We start from the raw sequence: 14,194 nt of genomic DNA, 5'->3' as shown, positions 1-14,194 counted from the left end.
TGACTCCACTCACCCTTGTCCTGCTTATCGGTCGGCTGCTCAGACTTTTATCTTAAAGGTTTATAATAGAATCTGTCTGAGGAGGCATAAAGGCCTAACTCTGTTTCATCTGCTCACATTTGTTTAATCAGTTTTAGCCAAAATAAAAGCAGTTTGTCTTTCCCTCGCAGACCTTCTTAGCAGAAGCAAGGTCATCATACCCACTGGTTATCTTATCCACTGGCTATAAAGGCTGTTCTAAAAATATCATTCAACCACTGCTTGAAGAACAGGGCTGACTCTCTTGGAGGTCTTTAATGACAAAATAATAGGACTCAGACTACAAGGGATGTGTGTTTTACAGAAAACCTGCTCTAAATCTTCTGGGCTGATGATGTTTTGTCAGAGGTTTGGAAACCAGGAACCTTGCTAACATTTATTATGGATGAAAAATGATTTTTTAAGGCCACACACAGTGTACAAACAGCCCTCTGTGTAGCTCAGACCATACACATTAGGTATATGGGTTAAATCCTCTGGGTGTCTATTACTTCTTTTCCCTTCTGTAGTGGCTCTCAGGTTTAGCCTCTTTGGTCTCAAAGAGCCTCAACTCCAGCTGTCTCATTTTAATGAGAAGACATTGTGGGCCCATGTATCCTCTGTATAGGCTTGTTATCATTTTTTTTCTGACATACTCCCTCTCCAGCATAAAGGTTAAAAAATAACAACATCTCCACTTTATTTCCCCCTTTCAAGAACATTAACAGTAAAACATTCATCCATCTAATAACACAATTTGTAACAACAGAATATCACCATGAACAGGTCCATGTTAATCTTGTTCTAGAATATTTTTTTGTCTTTAGTAGAAACTTACAAAGCTATGAGTGGGGGCTGTTTGTAGCACTCTGAAATAACTAAACCCACACCAAGCACAGATGCACATCCAGCCAAAAGGTTTTTACACGAAGCCCTAATGGAGGAATTGGCTGCAGGCCAGAGATGACCTGCTCTGCGTTCAACTGGTTGTATTTTACTGGACCTATGAGAATACTTAATTCTCTTTGTTTCTGCTTCCTTCATGACAATAAGGCGCTTTACAGCACAGAAGCATTAGTAGTCAGCTGGAGCATCAAAGAAATGAGGAGGGATCTGAGGCACAGATGTTTTCAGCGGAGCAGCGTGGGAATGAGCACATTAGTTTGACATCCTCCATTCAAAAAGGACAAAAGGAACAAAAATCATCCCTGAAAAACCTACGAAGAGAAGAAGTGCAAACCCAGTTGTTAAATATCTTTGGTTAGGATTCAGTTTCACACCCTTTTGATCATCACGGGGCTTCATGTGAACGTGTGTGGGATTTATGACATTCTACGTGTGTGACCCTGCAGAAGGGCATACCGGTCCATGTAAATCACTCACAATGCCATGATGAATGACACTCACCGTTATTAAATCCCCCACAAACCCCTGCAGGGCTGAAGAGCTGCCTCTGGGCTAATAAAGGCCTCCAGAAGCCCCCACATGCCACACACTGATGCCTCTGCATTGACAACGCTGAGGTGGGGAGTGTAAAGTGCTGGAGGTCATTTCCTCATCCCACAACTCCCTCCCATTTACACTTACAGCAAAATATTTATGAGCAGCTATATGTCAGCACCGTGTAATATAGAAGCACATGCCACTGAGAAAAGCCAGAAAAGGCACCAGATATTAATGCAGATGTTTAAAGCATGTACCAGTAGCAAGGGCATGTTTTGCCCGTGTTCAAAAGAAAATTTATCTAGATAATAAACCTCTGTGAATATATTTTATCGCATAGGTTGAGCAGGTTTAAATCAAGGACGACACGGTCATTTTCAAAGTCATTAGTGTCAAATACAGCAGGAACAGGTCCGTGACCCCTGGAGAAGTGTTCAGTATTAATATCATCTTAGTGTCAGAGCCAGTTTAATCATTATTATTGAGAACACGTATGCAGCTTCAAATTAAAATGCATGAATAAAAACAATTTTACGAGCATGGTGCTGCATAGAAGTGGATGCTAAATTGTAGACATGATTGGTTTTTTTCTTTTCTTTTTTTCTTTTCTCAAACTTGATGAAAGCTGAGTCAGCATCCTTTTAGAATACGAAGCCTCAGTGCATGCAGAGCTGTCATCATTACAGACAAATCACAGAATCAAAGAGAAATGATAAATGGAACCAGTCCACTGGTGCTCAGCCTTACTAGGCTCTGTAAACAGAGGTTCAGTGCACATCAGCTGGAGCAGAACGAAGTCTTACTCACGTCTGCGGTGCTCAAGTGAATTGGGACTCCCTTTGCCAGAACAAACTCTAACATTTTCACCAGTTTTAAAGCTGTTGAAGTACAGAAAGAAGTATGCACACTTTTTGGAAAAAATGTGTGCACCGGCTACAGCAAGGATAATATCCATTATACCTTATATCCAAAGTAATAACTTACATTGAACAAATTGATTCTACATAGAAAAGTAAAAGTACTTCTCAGATTAGTATGCAGCCATCCAAGAAATCCCACATTTAGCACATGAGCTGCGTTGTTGCATTACTGTCTCTTGAATCCAAGGAACAATTGTTTGAGAAGCTTACAATACTAATACGTGTCAGATGGAGGATGTGGAAGAAGCTGCAATAGCTACTGCTATATTAATCATCACTACATAGTGTTGCCTCGGGGAGGCAGAGAAATACAATCAATTATATGTAACAACTCTGCTGTTTGAGCACAGTGCAGATTTGTGATGCACTATTGATGCTGGTGGGATTCAGGTCTGTTCTGAAATACATTCATCCATTTTCTCATTATATTTTCAGGTGATTCTGAAACAACAAAAGAGATTATCCGAAGCAACCGTGGCTACATGTGAATATACATGTGTATGCCACTAAAAAGCCTCAGTCCATAATCAAGTTGATGTGAATGTGATGATTTAACTCGTATATTCACACTCCACACACAGGGTCATGTCTGAACAAGAGCGAGGAAATTGATCTCTTCTCCATCCACAGGGGATCGGAGATAAAGGAAAGACAGAGGGGGCTTACTACTGTTGAAACTGAAGCTCTGACCTGCAATAAACATCAGGCATTTTTGCTTAATCAAGACAAACTGCACTGCAGCAGCGTGATTAGCAATTCCCTAAAGCTGGAGGAAGAGCAACACCCGTGAGCACAAACGGCTTCGAGGCTGGACTGTGTGCGTGGAGCTGACCAGTGACTGTTTAACCAACAAAATATGAAATACAATAGCCTGCTGGCCAGGAGCTTATCATTATGTAGCATTTCTAAGATAGAGCAGTATTTTAATATGGCCATAAATCAGCTGTTTTTATCAAAGGGACACGTACACTATGAGATGTGGATATTTTACAACTGCTTTGTGCCAAACATTTCCCTGCTATTGCCAAATGCATTCAATTAGAGGAAAAGCTTGTTGCATACAGTCCAAGTTTTCAGGCTTTGCAACACTTACTTCTACTATACTTCCTTAACCCACAAAGACCCAGTGCTACTTCTGTGGCAGTTCCCAAATGTATTTTTCCTCTTTTTTCTACCTTTCTTAAGTGCTTTATCAATATTTGTTATAATATTATACTCTTTTCTGACTTATTTAGGCAACAATACCGATGTGATAAACTGGGACTAGTAGAGTATATCTGTATATTTCTACATATTTAGGTGAAGACTGGTAACTTAAACCAATGCTGTGTTTATTTATTTCATTTCCCCTTTTTTTTTCTTAATTAATTAATTTATTTTTCATTTTATTTTATTTATTTAACTATTTTTTTTATGTATTTATTTATTTATTTTCATTACTGTCATTCTAGTTGGATATTGTACTTTGTTCTATTATTACTTCTTTATCATAACACTCTGTATTTTGTGTTCTCTTTTCCTTTAGAGGATCTGGGATCATGGGGTGGGGGTGGGGCAAGGGGGGAATGAGGGGATCTGCTGTGTACATTTAATGAATTTGTGATTTGTATGTGTTCAACTAAAAAATGCCAATTAAATAGATAAAAAATTATTACCCTCTGATTTTGCATTTTTCTGCGAAAATTAGTTATTTTCCTAGCCTGACCAGCCATCTGTCTTTCTCAATGAAAAATCAGTCTGGAACCGCGGGGCTTGAACCCAAATATGAAGGCAGAGCTAACAGGCGCTGAGTAAGCCAATTGCAGATAAGACGGACGTGACACTTTTGTCAAAAAACTTAAGAATCCAGGGTGTAATTTGAAATTCAATCCTTATTTTTCTATCAAGTAAACAACCAACCACAGTTTTAAAGAGATTTGCAGAATTAGAACTGACTTTGATTCACGACAAAAAGATGACACATTGCGAAACACCTGCCCCCCAAGAGTTGCAATTGGTTCGGTATAGAATAGATAGGGCATATTTCACAGTAACTGGTCCAATTCCAGACTGTTTTCTTAGTACTGAATACACTGAGAAAACCAGATGGCTGGCCAGGCTATTATTTTTCTGTGTTTAATTTACTGATCGTGTAGATGCTCATAACATCTCAGATTAAAGTTGAGGGTTATTATATCAGAAACAGAGGAAACTGAAGAAAAAGGTGACTTTTTCATCAAAATATATCATTAACTGAACATAAAACAAGTGTCTCCATCCACTGTCATTGATCCAACTTCATGGTTCTACTGGCAAATCAATGTTGTAGAAGATGATGGTGTTTCCACGTTCACTATGGAGCCTCTGAATGTAGAAATGGGTCATATCTGATGACAATGAAAAGATGACAAACTGCATTTTACACTAATTATTTACATGTATTGATGGGACTAGTGGATCAACAGTTATTACCTCCGCCAAGGAGGTTATGTTTTTGCCAGGGTTTGTTTGTTTGTCTGTCTGTTTGTTTGTTTGTCTGTCCGTTAGTGTGCAACATAACTCAAAAAGTTATGGACCGATTTGGATGAAATTTTCAGGGTTTGTTGGAAATGGGATAAGGAAGAAATGATTAAATTTTGGTGGTGATCCGGGGGGGGCACTGATTGTTAGTGTGCAACATAACTCAAAAAGTTATGGACAGATTTGGATGAAATTTTCAGGGTTTGTTGGAAGTGGGATAAGGAAGAAATTATTAAATTTTGGTGGTGATCGGGGGTGGGGGGCCCACGGGGGGGGCCACTGATCAGCCTTGGCGGAGGTCTGCGCTCTCCGAGTGCTTCTAGTTAAACATTTTACACCAGATTTTGGTCATCGGTGGCTGTTTGGGTCTTTGTGGTTTAAACATGCTCAGACTGACATGTTACACCTGTTACACTAATATACGTGCATATGTACAATTCCCTACAGCAGAAAATTGTGCAGCATAAATAAGTAGAGGTATTCCCATTACAAAACTGTATACATATCATGTGCTTTAAATCTTTACAAAGTAGACGTACAAGAAAGAAACCTAATTCCAACCTGAAACCTGCTGTCAATAAGAGCCAAAGGAGTTGGACCAATGCTCCCCAATAATGTCTCAGTCTAAATGAATACATTTACTCGCTCTGTTCTGCCTCTGTTTTCAGCTCTGCTCTCTTCGACGCCCCCCCCCCCACCCCACCTCCTCAACAACCCCTCATCCCCTTTTCTCCCCATCCCTCCAACCTGCTCTGGCGATCTATATTCCCCTTTCAATTTCCACTTCTCCGTTCTATCAGAGTCCTAACGGAAAAGATACTTTCTGTGTAGAGTATATTCCACCCTGTCTATTTCTGATATTTATTTTCCCCCTTAGCACCAAAGAGGAAAAAAGAAAATAATGAAAACTTTCACAATTACCTCACAATTTGTGACTGAAAAAAAATAAAGAAAATGACTTTATCCCCTTGACCAAATCAATGTGTTCCAGCTCTTTCATGATAAGAAACCTGCAGGACATTTGTGGGTAAAACGAGGTTATGACGAGGGAATCTGTCACTTTGGTACATGTCAGGGCTTTCAAAACTCTTCTACTTAAATGCACATGTCGGCTGAGATGGTTTATTAATGCTTGAAAACGTGAGTGCGTGATCTGGCTCTATACGCCACTAACTCCTGTGGAACTGGGCATGTGCTTGTGATTTGTCCTTTGAGTTTATGATTTGACTTGAGTGACTTCAACAGACATCGAGTTTACTCAGATCATACTGTATCTTGATGTGGGTTGGGAAAGTGTAAGCCACAAACAGGCATTTTCTGCTAACTCTTACAGTGGTATAATTTACCAAACATGACTGCTCTGAAATAGGAGAATACCCACAATGTACGCTGGCAAGAGTGTTAAAGAAGAAGCATAGACAAATTTAAAGGAAGCACTTTTTAGCTTTTTTGGGTTTTTTTTTTTTTTTGGTTTTTATTAGTTATTTAACATTTTGTCATACAGAACATAACAAACAACAATCAGCAATAGATAATAGTCACAATTTAATAGTAGTGATAATTTAGGTTGCAGTTACGAAATAGCAATCAAGTGACCAAATTAATTTAACAAAACTAATCCATTTGCACTTATTAGCTTTTTAGCTCAAATTGTGAACAAACATTCATTTCAAATTTCATATGTAGGTTCCTTGGGACAATGTCTACAAAGCTTGTTCACAGTTTTGAGAAATGTTGATTTTTGAATATTAACAATTTGCCTTATAATGGGCCATATTTTGATGGCTTATAAAATGAAAATGGTCAGAGATATTAACATACACTGAACAAAAATATAAACACACCACTTTTGTTTTTGCTCCCATTTTTCATGAGCTGAACTCAAAGATCTAAAACTTTTTCTATGTACACAAAAGGCCTATTTCTCTCAAATATTGTTCATAAATTTGTCTAAATCTGTGTTAGTGAGCACTTCTCCTTTGTCCTTTGCTGAGATAATCCATCCACCTCACAGGTGTGGCATATCAAGATGCTGATTAGACAGCATGATTATTGCACAGGTGTGCCTTAGGCTGGCCACAATAAAAGGCCACTCTAAAATGTGCACTTTTACTGTATTGGGTGGTCCAGGGGGGTCAGAAAACCAGTCAGTATTTGGTGTGACCACCATTTTCCTCGCACAGTCTTCTTCATGAATTCTCTGAAACAGCTTTGGAGATGGCTTATGGTAGAGAAATGAACATTCAACTCACAGGCAAAAGCTCTGGTGGAGATTCCTGAAGTCAGCATGCCAATTGCATATTCCCTCAAAACTTGTGACATCTGTGGTATTGTGCTGTGTGATAAAACTGCACATTTTGGAGTGGCCTTTTATTGTGGCCAGCCTAAGGCACACCTGTGCAAAAATCATGCTGTCTAATCAGCATCTTGATATGCCACACCTGTGAGGTGGATGGATTATCTCAGCAAAGAAGAAGTGTTCACTAACACAAATTTAGACAGATTTGTGAACAATATTTGAGAGAAATAAACCTTGTGTGTACACAGAAAAAGTTTTAGATCTTTGAGTTCAGCTCATGAAAAATGGGAGCAAAAACAAAAGTGGTGCATTTATATTTTTGTTCAGTATAGTTAATACTGAGCACTGATGGAAGTCATATATGGACTTTCATTTGTGTTCATGACCTTTGACCTTGAGTGACCTTGAAGGGTCAAAATCAAGGTCACCAATGTCTACATTTCAACAATCTTCTTCTCAGAAACTACTGGTCAGACTCATTTCAAAATTTTTTAATGTAGCTTCCTCGGGACACTGCCTACAAAGTTGTGAACAGTCTTGAGAAATTTGGAGTTTGGAATCTTTGACAAATTTTTGAAATATAAAAAAAAAATTGTCTTTGCTTATAATGGGCCATATTTTGATGGTTTATAACATGGAAATGGTTACAGATATCACTATAGTTACTATTAAGCACTGATAAGTAGTCATATATGGACATTCATTTCATTTATTGAGTTCTCCTCCAGTGAATTTACCACCCACTTCTATTGGAAGATTGATCTCCTGCATCGACGCCACAGGACTCTAACACAGCAGCAGAACCTGACAACCTCACAAATTCAAGTTGTTATTGATTCTTGATAGAACCTGCCAGTGAGATACAGCACCATTGGTCCTATTTTCATTAATTCACAAGAAAACAAATGTGTACCCAAGCATAAAACACCTATCCACAATGTTTTTATATAATTCCAGTGTTCCATAAGGATGTGTATTGGCAAGAATCCAGCAATACAATACAAATCACAATTCTAGAATCACAATACGATATATATCACGATATATCATTATACTGTTAAAAAGCAATTGTTTATTGGATTTGGGTTTTTGTTTTTTTTTTTAAGATTTTTTTCCTGGAAGAAATGAATTTCAACAGAAATATGCACAAATACTAAACACATTTTTATTTGATCACAACAGGATCTAATGCTATATCACAAAATGTTCCTGTGTTAAAACTTAAATTATATTTTACAGACATTACAGTTTAAGATCCTGCTCAAATATTCATATTCTATTAGTTCATAACTAACATCAGAACATTATTTTTACGCAATCCAAACAAAGGAACAAACATCTGCCTCTCAGACAGTAAAAAGTGCTTTTAGGATGCATCAAGACACCATTATTTAATAAAATAGTGTTAAATTATATTAAATAAGATAAAAACAATAAAGAAAACCAAAAAACAAAGAGGAACCTCCGCCATATCTGGATTTGAATAAATACCTAAAAATATCAATACAGTATCGTCAAATGAAATATCGCAATATATTGGAGAACCGATATTTTTTAACACCCCTAGTGTTCCACAACATAAAGATAGAGGCCAATTCAAAAATATTACATAAACCATTCACTATTCTGTTCCTACATGCAATGTTATCGTTAGAAAATTAAATGCAACTCCTGAACAACAATACGTGTCTATGGTGACACATCTAACATGGTTTGTGGTCTTTTTTGGTCTGCGATGACATGAAAACCTTTGAGAATCTTAACCTTGTAGTTCAGTCAGTTCACTCAGTTCAGTGTTGCATGTGCGGTGCTGTTTCTGTCTGTCAGTCAGCCTCGGCCTTCAGCCCATAGTGTGGCTTTAACCCAACACTGCTGTGGCTGGGCTCCAAGGATAACGAGGTGCCTGAGGTTGGAACACTGCAATAGGGAGAGGAGTGACATCACAGCCTGGTCTGTGGTCAGCCGAGAGACACATGGCAGCCAGGAAAAGAAAACTACTGGTAATATTACACAGAAAATGACACTGTATTCAATGACGGCTGAAAACCAGCTGGGACTATTTACCTTACTACAACTGATTCAGGAAATATTCTGGGTGGGAGCAAAGAAACGTGTTTCTGGTGTAAGCAACCTACTTAAATTCTGCTCACAGTATTACTCCTTGTCCACATGCAAAGACTCACTATAATGAATATAAAGTGCACAATTGTGTGACAGGGATAATTCATGGTCAGATATATACTTTGTACTGTGTCACTGCCTTATATGTGATGTTCTGTTGGCTCTTTCTTAACAGCAGCTCTTGTATACATTGTACTTAGAAATAAGACTCTTGATGATACTTAAAAGAAAAACCTTTCTACAGATGAATATGATAGCTCGACCCTGAACGTTTCACTCCACTGTTAAGACAGTACTGACTCACTCACTCACTCACTCACTCACTCACTCACTCACTCACTCACTCACTCAATCACTCACTCACTCAATCACTCACTCACCACGGTACGGTGGCCAACAAGGGCCAAACAGATTGCAATGGCCCAATGCATCTCAGTTAGAGAAAACAGCTGCAAGTACAGAAATGATGTAAATTCACAAGCTCAAACACAAATCTAAACAAGGCACAAAAAGAGGAACATGGTGCAAATGAAAAAATCTACTGCAAGAAACAAAAACAAATGCATAATCATCAAATGCTCTGCAAACAGAGAAACGAGGCAAACCAAGAAAACATCTGCAAACGAAAAATGCTGCATAACCAGTCATTACAACGGAAGTGCTCCAAACCTGTAGGGGGCGCTGTCAGCAGAACAACTCAATACAGAGTCACACAGGATGGAGAGAGAGACAGAGAACAGCTGACTGACAGTGTTTCAAACTACAGTGGGAGCAAATTGAAGTTACGGTGTAGCACGGTAATGTGACCTTTATTTGATTCTATTTGACACTAGACTGTTGTCTATAAACGCTGCCCCCTGCAGGTTTGGAGCACTTCTGTTGTAGTGACTGGTTATGCAGCGTTTTTCGTTTGCAGATGTTTTCTTGGTTTGCATTGTTTCTCTATTTGCAGAGCATTTGATGATTTTGCATTTGTTTTTGTTTCTTGCAGCAGCCCATTTTTTCATTTGCACCACATTCCTCTCTTTATACCTCGTTTAGATTTGTGTTTGAGTTTGTGAATTTGCATCGTTTCTGTACTTGCAGCTGTGTTCTCTGAACTGAGACACATTGGACCATTGTAATGTATTTGGCCCTTGTTGGCCACCATACCATAGTCAGTGTGTGAGTCAGTACTGTCTTAACAGAGTGAAACATTCAGGGTCAAGCTACCATATTCATCTGTAGAAAGGTTTTTCTTTCAAGTATCATCAAGAGTCTTATTTCTAAGTAGGATGTATAAAAGAGCTGCTGTTAAGAAAGAGCCAAAAGAACATCACATATAAGGCAGTGACACAGTACAAAGTATATATCTGACCATGAATTATCCCTGTCACACAATTCCGCACTTTATATTCATTATAGTGAGTATTTGCACGTGGACAAGGAGTAATACTGTGAGCAGAATTTAAGTAGGTTGCTTACACCAGAAACACGTTTCTTTGCTCCCACCCAGAATATTTCCTGAACCACCACCACGTTCCTCTTTTTATACCTTGTTTAGATTTGTGTTTGAGTTTGTGAATTTGCATCGTTTCTGTTTTCTCTGACCCATTGGGCCGTTGAATTGTGTTTGGCCCTTGTCGGCCGCCGTACACTACGGAGATATAAAATGTGTATAAAAGGCTCATATGTGGCCTGAATGATCTGCAGTTTTGGTGTTGAAATAAACTATTTACTTTACCAGTACTTGAGAAATGCAAACTCCAACAGTTTCACTTTTCTAGTTATGTTTCTGAAGCGCACTGCCTTTTCACTTTCCTCCCCAGCAGCCCTTATGCTCCCCATATCACCAGCCTCACTCGCGAGCCTGTCAGCACACATCTGTTTGGTGTTACTGCTGGAGCCTCTGCTGTCAATTCAATTAGGCTCTTTTTCCAAAGGTCACACTGTGCAGAGATATACACTGCACATTCACACATACTGTACAAAATCACCGGACATTTAGAGATACATGGATAGGTTCCAGCCACGTTTTATACCTATAAACCACAAACAAGCATAGATGAATGATATCATGTTGAAAGGTGCTGAAGACCCCAGACACATTTATGTACATAATATTGCTCTCCCTGTGGTATCTTAATTAAAATGGTGACATTTTAGAGACTAATCACGAAGTCATCACAATGGAGTCTGCAAACACAGACTCAATAAACAAAAAATGCCACAAAATGTCAATATTCTACTTTTAAAGGATGGGGAAAATCAAGCAGACAATATTGTTTCAAAACACAGTGGAAGGACAGCTAGAAAGGCCAGATCGCCAAAATGATTAAATAACCCAGCACGATTTGGTGTCTGCTTTGGGACATAAAATGCTCCAAGAAATCAATTCTTAATTCCATCCACTCATCAAGCCAAAATACAGCGAAGAAATTAAAAACTCTCCATGGATAGCAATCTCATAAATTATTGTTCTGTTGTGGAGGATCAGCACTGATGTGGCACATGACAGCCCGAGCTGCAAATTATTCAACCCTCCAAGCACATCATCCTTAAATAAGATGAAGTTTTGTTGTGATTTCCACACACAACTCACAATACTTAATTACTCACACAATCAGGTAGCAGATGTTTAACCGTGGCTGATGGGTTAGTTGTATTCAGTGAGGAAACTCTGGCTAGGGTTCAAACAGCGTTCCTACAGTATGAACAATTCTCTCTATTAATAAAGATGGTATCACAGCAGGGTTCCTACAGGTTTCTACAAGTTCAATTTAAGTCTTTTTCAGACCTTTTTAAGACTACTTAGAACAGAATTTAATGCCCATTTCACAGCCTATTTCACGGCCATCCTGGAAAAAAAATTGTTACTTAGGAAATCTCGTATCAACCAGGTAGATGATGATCTTTTCTCCAACTAGACATTATTAAATTTTCCCTCCCTCATGCTTATGTTTCACTTGCGAGCCATCCCTTACAGTTCCTAACAGCTGCACTCTGTTGGGCTGAATGTTCTATGATCATTTCTGGTTCCTAATTTCAAAATAAATTGTTGGGTTGGAACGAGTGGAAGTGAGTGGACTAACGTTACTGTCTTTACAGCACTGCAAAAAATCAAAATCTTACCATGTGTATTTTTCTCATTTCTAGTCAAAATATCTCATAACACTTAAAAAAAGACATAATCACCTAAAAGAGTAACTTTTCAGTGAGATATAAGAACTTATTTTTAGACAATAGATCTTGAAAATCTTATTTCAAGAAATCTTACCAAGATAATTTTCACTTGTTCCAATGGCAGATTTTTTTGCTTGAATTAAGCAAAATAATCTTGAATTAAGCAAAAAAAAAAAAAAAAAAAGTACGTTTATACAGACACTTGATCCGCAGTTAATGTCTGTTAATTAGCACTTAGTTATCATGAACTGAAATCTTGTTTTTTTTCCAGAATGAGATGGTCTTCAGTTACAGCATAGACTGTGCAGGGTTCCTGCAGCGTCTTAAAAAGTCTTAAAAGTCTTGAATTTACAAATCTGCATTTAATACCTTGAAAAAGTCTTTGAAAGGTATTAAATTTGATATGGTAGGTTCTTAAGTTATGTTGCCATAAACTTGTTGGCTGTATTGTGTTTAAATGTTTCTGGGAAATGTACAAACTCTCTGGAAAAATCAAAATCTTACCAAGTGTATTTTTCTCATTTCTAGTCAAAATATCTCATCATACTTAAAATAAGACATAATCACCTTAAGAGTAACTTTTCAGTGAGCCTGAATTAAGCAAAAAAAAATCTGTCAATGAAACAAGTGAAAATTATCTTGGTAAGATTTATTAAAATAAGATTTTCAAGATCTATTGTCTGAAAATACGTTCTTATATCTCTCTGAAAAGTTACTCTTTAGGTGCTACTGTCTTATTTTAAGTGTGATGAGATATTTTGACTAGAAATTAATAAAATATACTTGGTAAGATTTTGATTTTTTCCAGAGAGTTTGCATGTTTCCCAGAAACATTTAAACACAACACAGCTAACCAGTTTATGGCAACATAACTTAAGAACCTACCATATCAAATTTAATACCTTTTAAAGACTTTTTCAAGGTATTAAATGCAGATTTGTAAATTAAAACTTTTAAGACTTTTTAAGACACTGCGGGAACCCTGCACAGTCTATGTGGTAACTGCAGACCATTTTATTCCGGAAAAAAGAAAAGGTTTCGATCTGCGATAACTGAGTGCCCAATTATCAGATGTTAACTGCAGATCAAGTGTCTGTATAAACGCACCACTTATATCCGTGTCTTTATTCAAACACATCTGCACTGACTTCGATATAGGACATGTATAGGAAGCCGCATCGTATTTCTTAATCAGACAGACCTTCTAAGTATGCATACATAATGTGTGTCACGCATTCAAAGGCACTCACAGACTCAGTTACTAAGGTAGAGTCTAATCTGAAGCAATGTTGATATTCAGATAGTGTCCACTTATAGCTGTGACGCTTACTCATACATCCAGGAGATTAAATAAAGACAACCTCTTAGTTTCTACTCCCAGAAGTGTCTGTTTCTCCGTATCCGTTTCCACCTCATTAAATTTCCTACGCCTGTCCAATCATAGAGGGTCTCGTGTGTGCAGCAAGCCGATGGGGTGCGAGGTAACTGAGTTCAGCAGCTGTAGCGGAGCACTACATCAGCGCCGGTGACACACTGGGTATTCTCATCCAATCACTCCTGTCCTGCTGTGTGTGTTTGCAACCAATCATAAAATATTCCTGCTGTGACTCCCTCAGCCAATCACCTTGAGGCCCTGCTGGGCGTAGAGACTCTAGGTCCACTGAATTGGAGGCTGTTTGATTTACTGTATTAGATCTACATAAATGCTATATCACATCAGGTGTGTAGCCTC

At 38.1% G+C, this 14,194-nt stretch overlaps 1 protein-coding gene across 1 annotated transcript in view; it reads right to left on the bottom strand.

The window, feature by feature from the left end:
• prex2 (phosphatidylinositol-3,4,5-trisphosphate-dependent Rac exchange factor 2) overlaps positions 1–14,194 on the bottom strand; it is a 131,685-nt gene that overhangs the window by 16,778 nt on the left and 100,713 nt on the right. The gene's annotated exons all lie outside the window — the stretch shown is intronic.

Source organism: Sphaeramia orbicularis, chromosome 20 (assembly GCF_902148855.1).
Source record: "Sphaeramia orbicularis chromosome 20, fSphaOr1.1, whole genome shotgun sequence".
NCBI lineage: Eukaryota > Metazoa > Chordata > Actinopteri > Kurtiformes > Apogonidae > Sphaeramia > Sphaeramia orbicularis.
The sequence above is the reverse complement of the archived record's forward strand: the minus strand, read 5'-3'. Positions and strand labels throughout refer to the sequence as shown.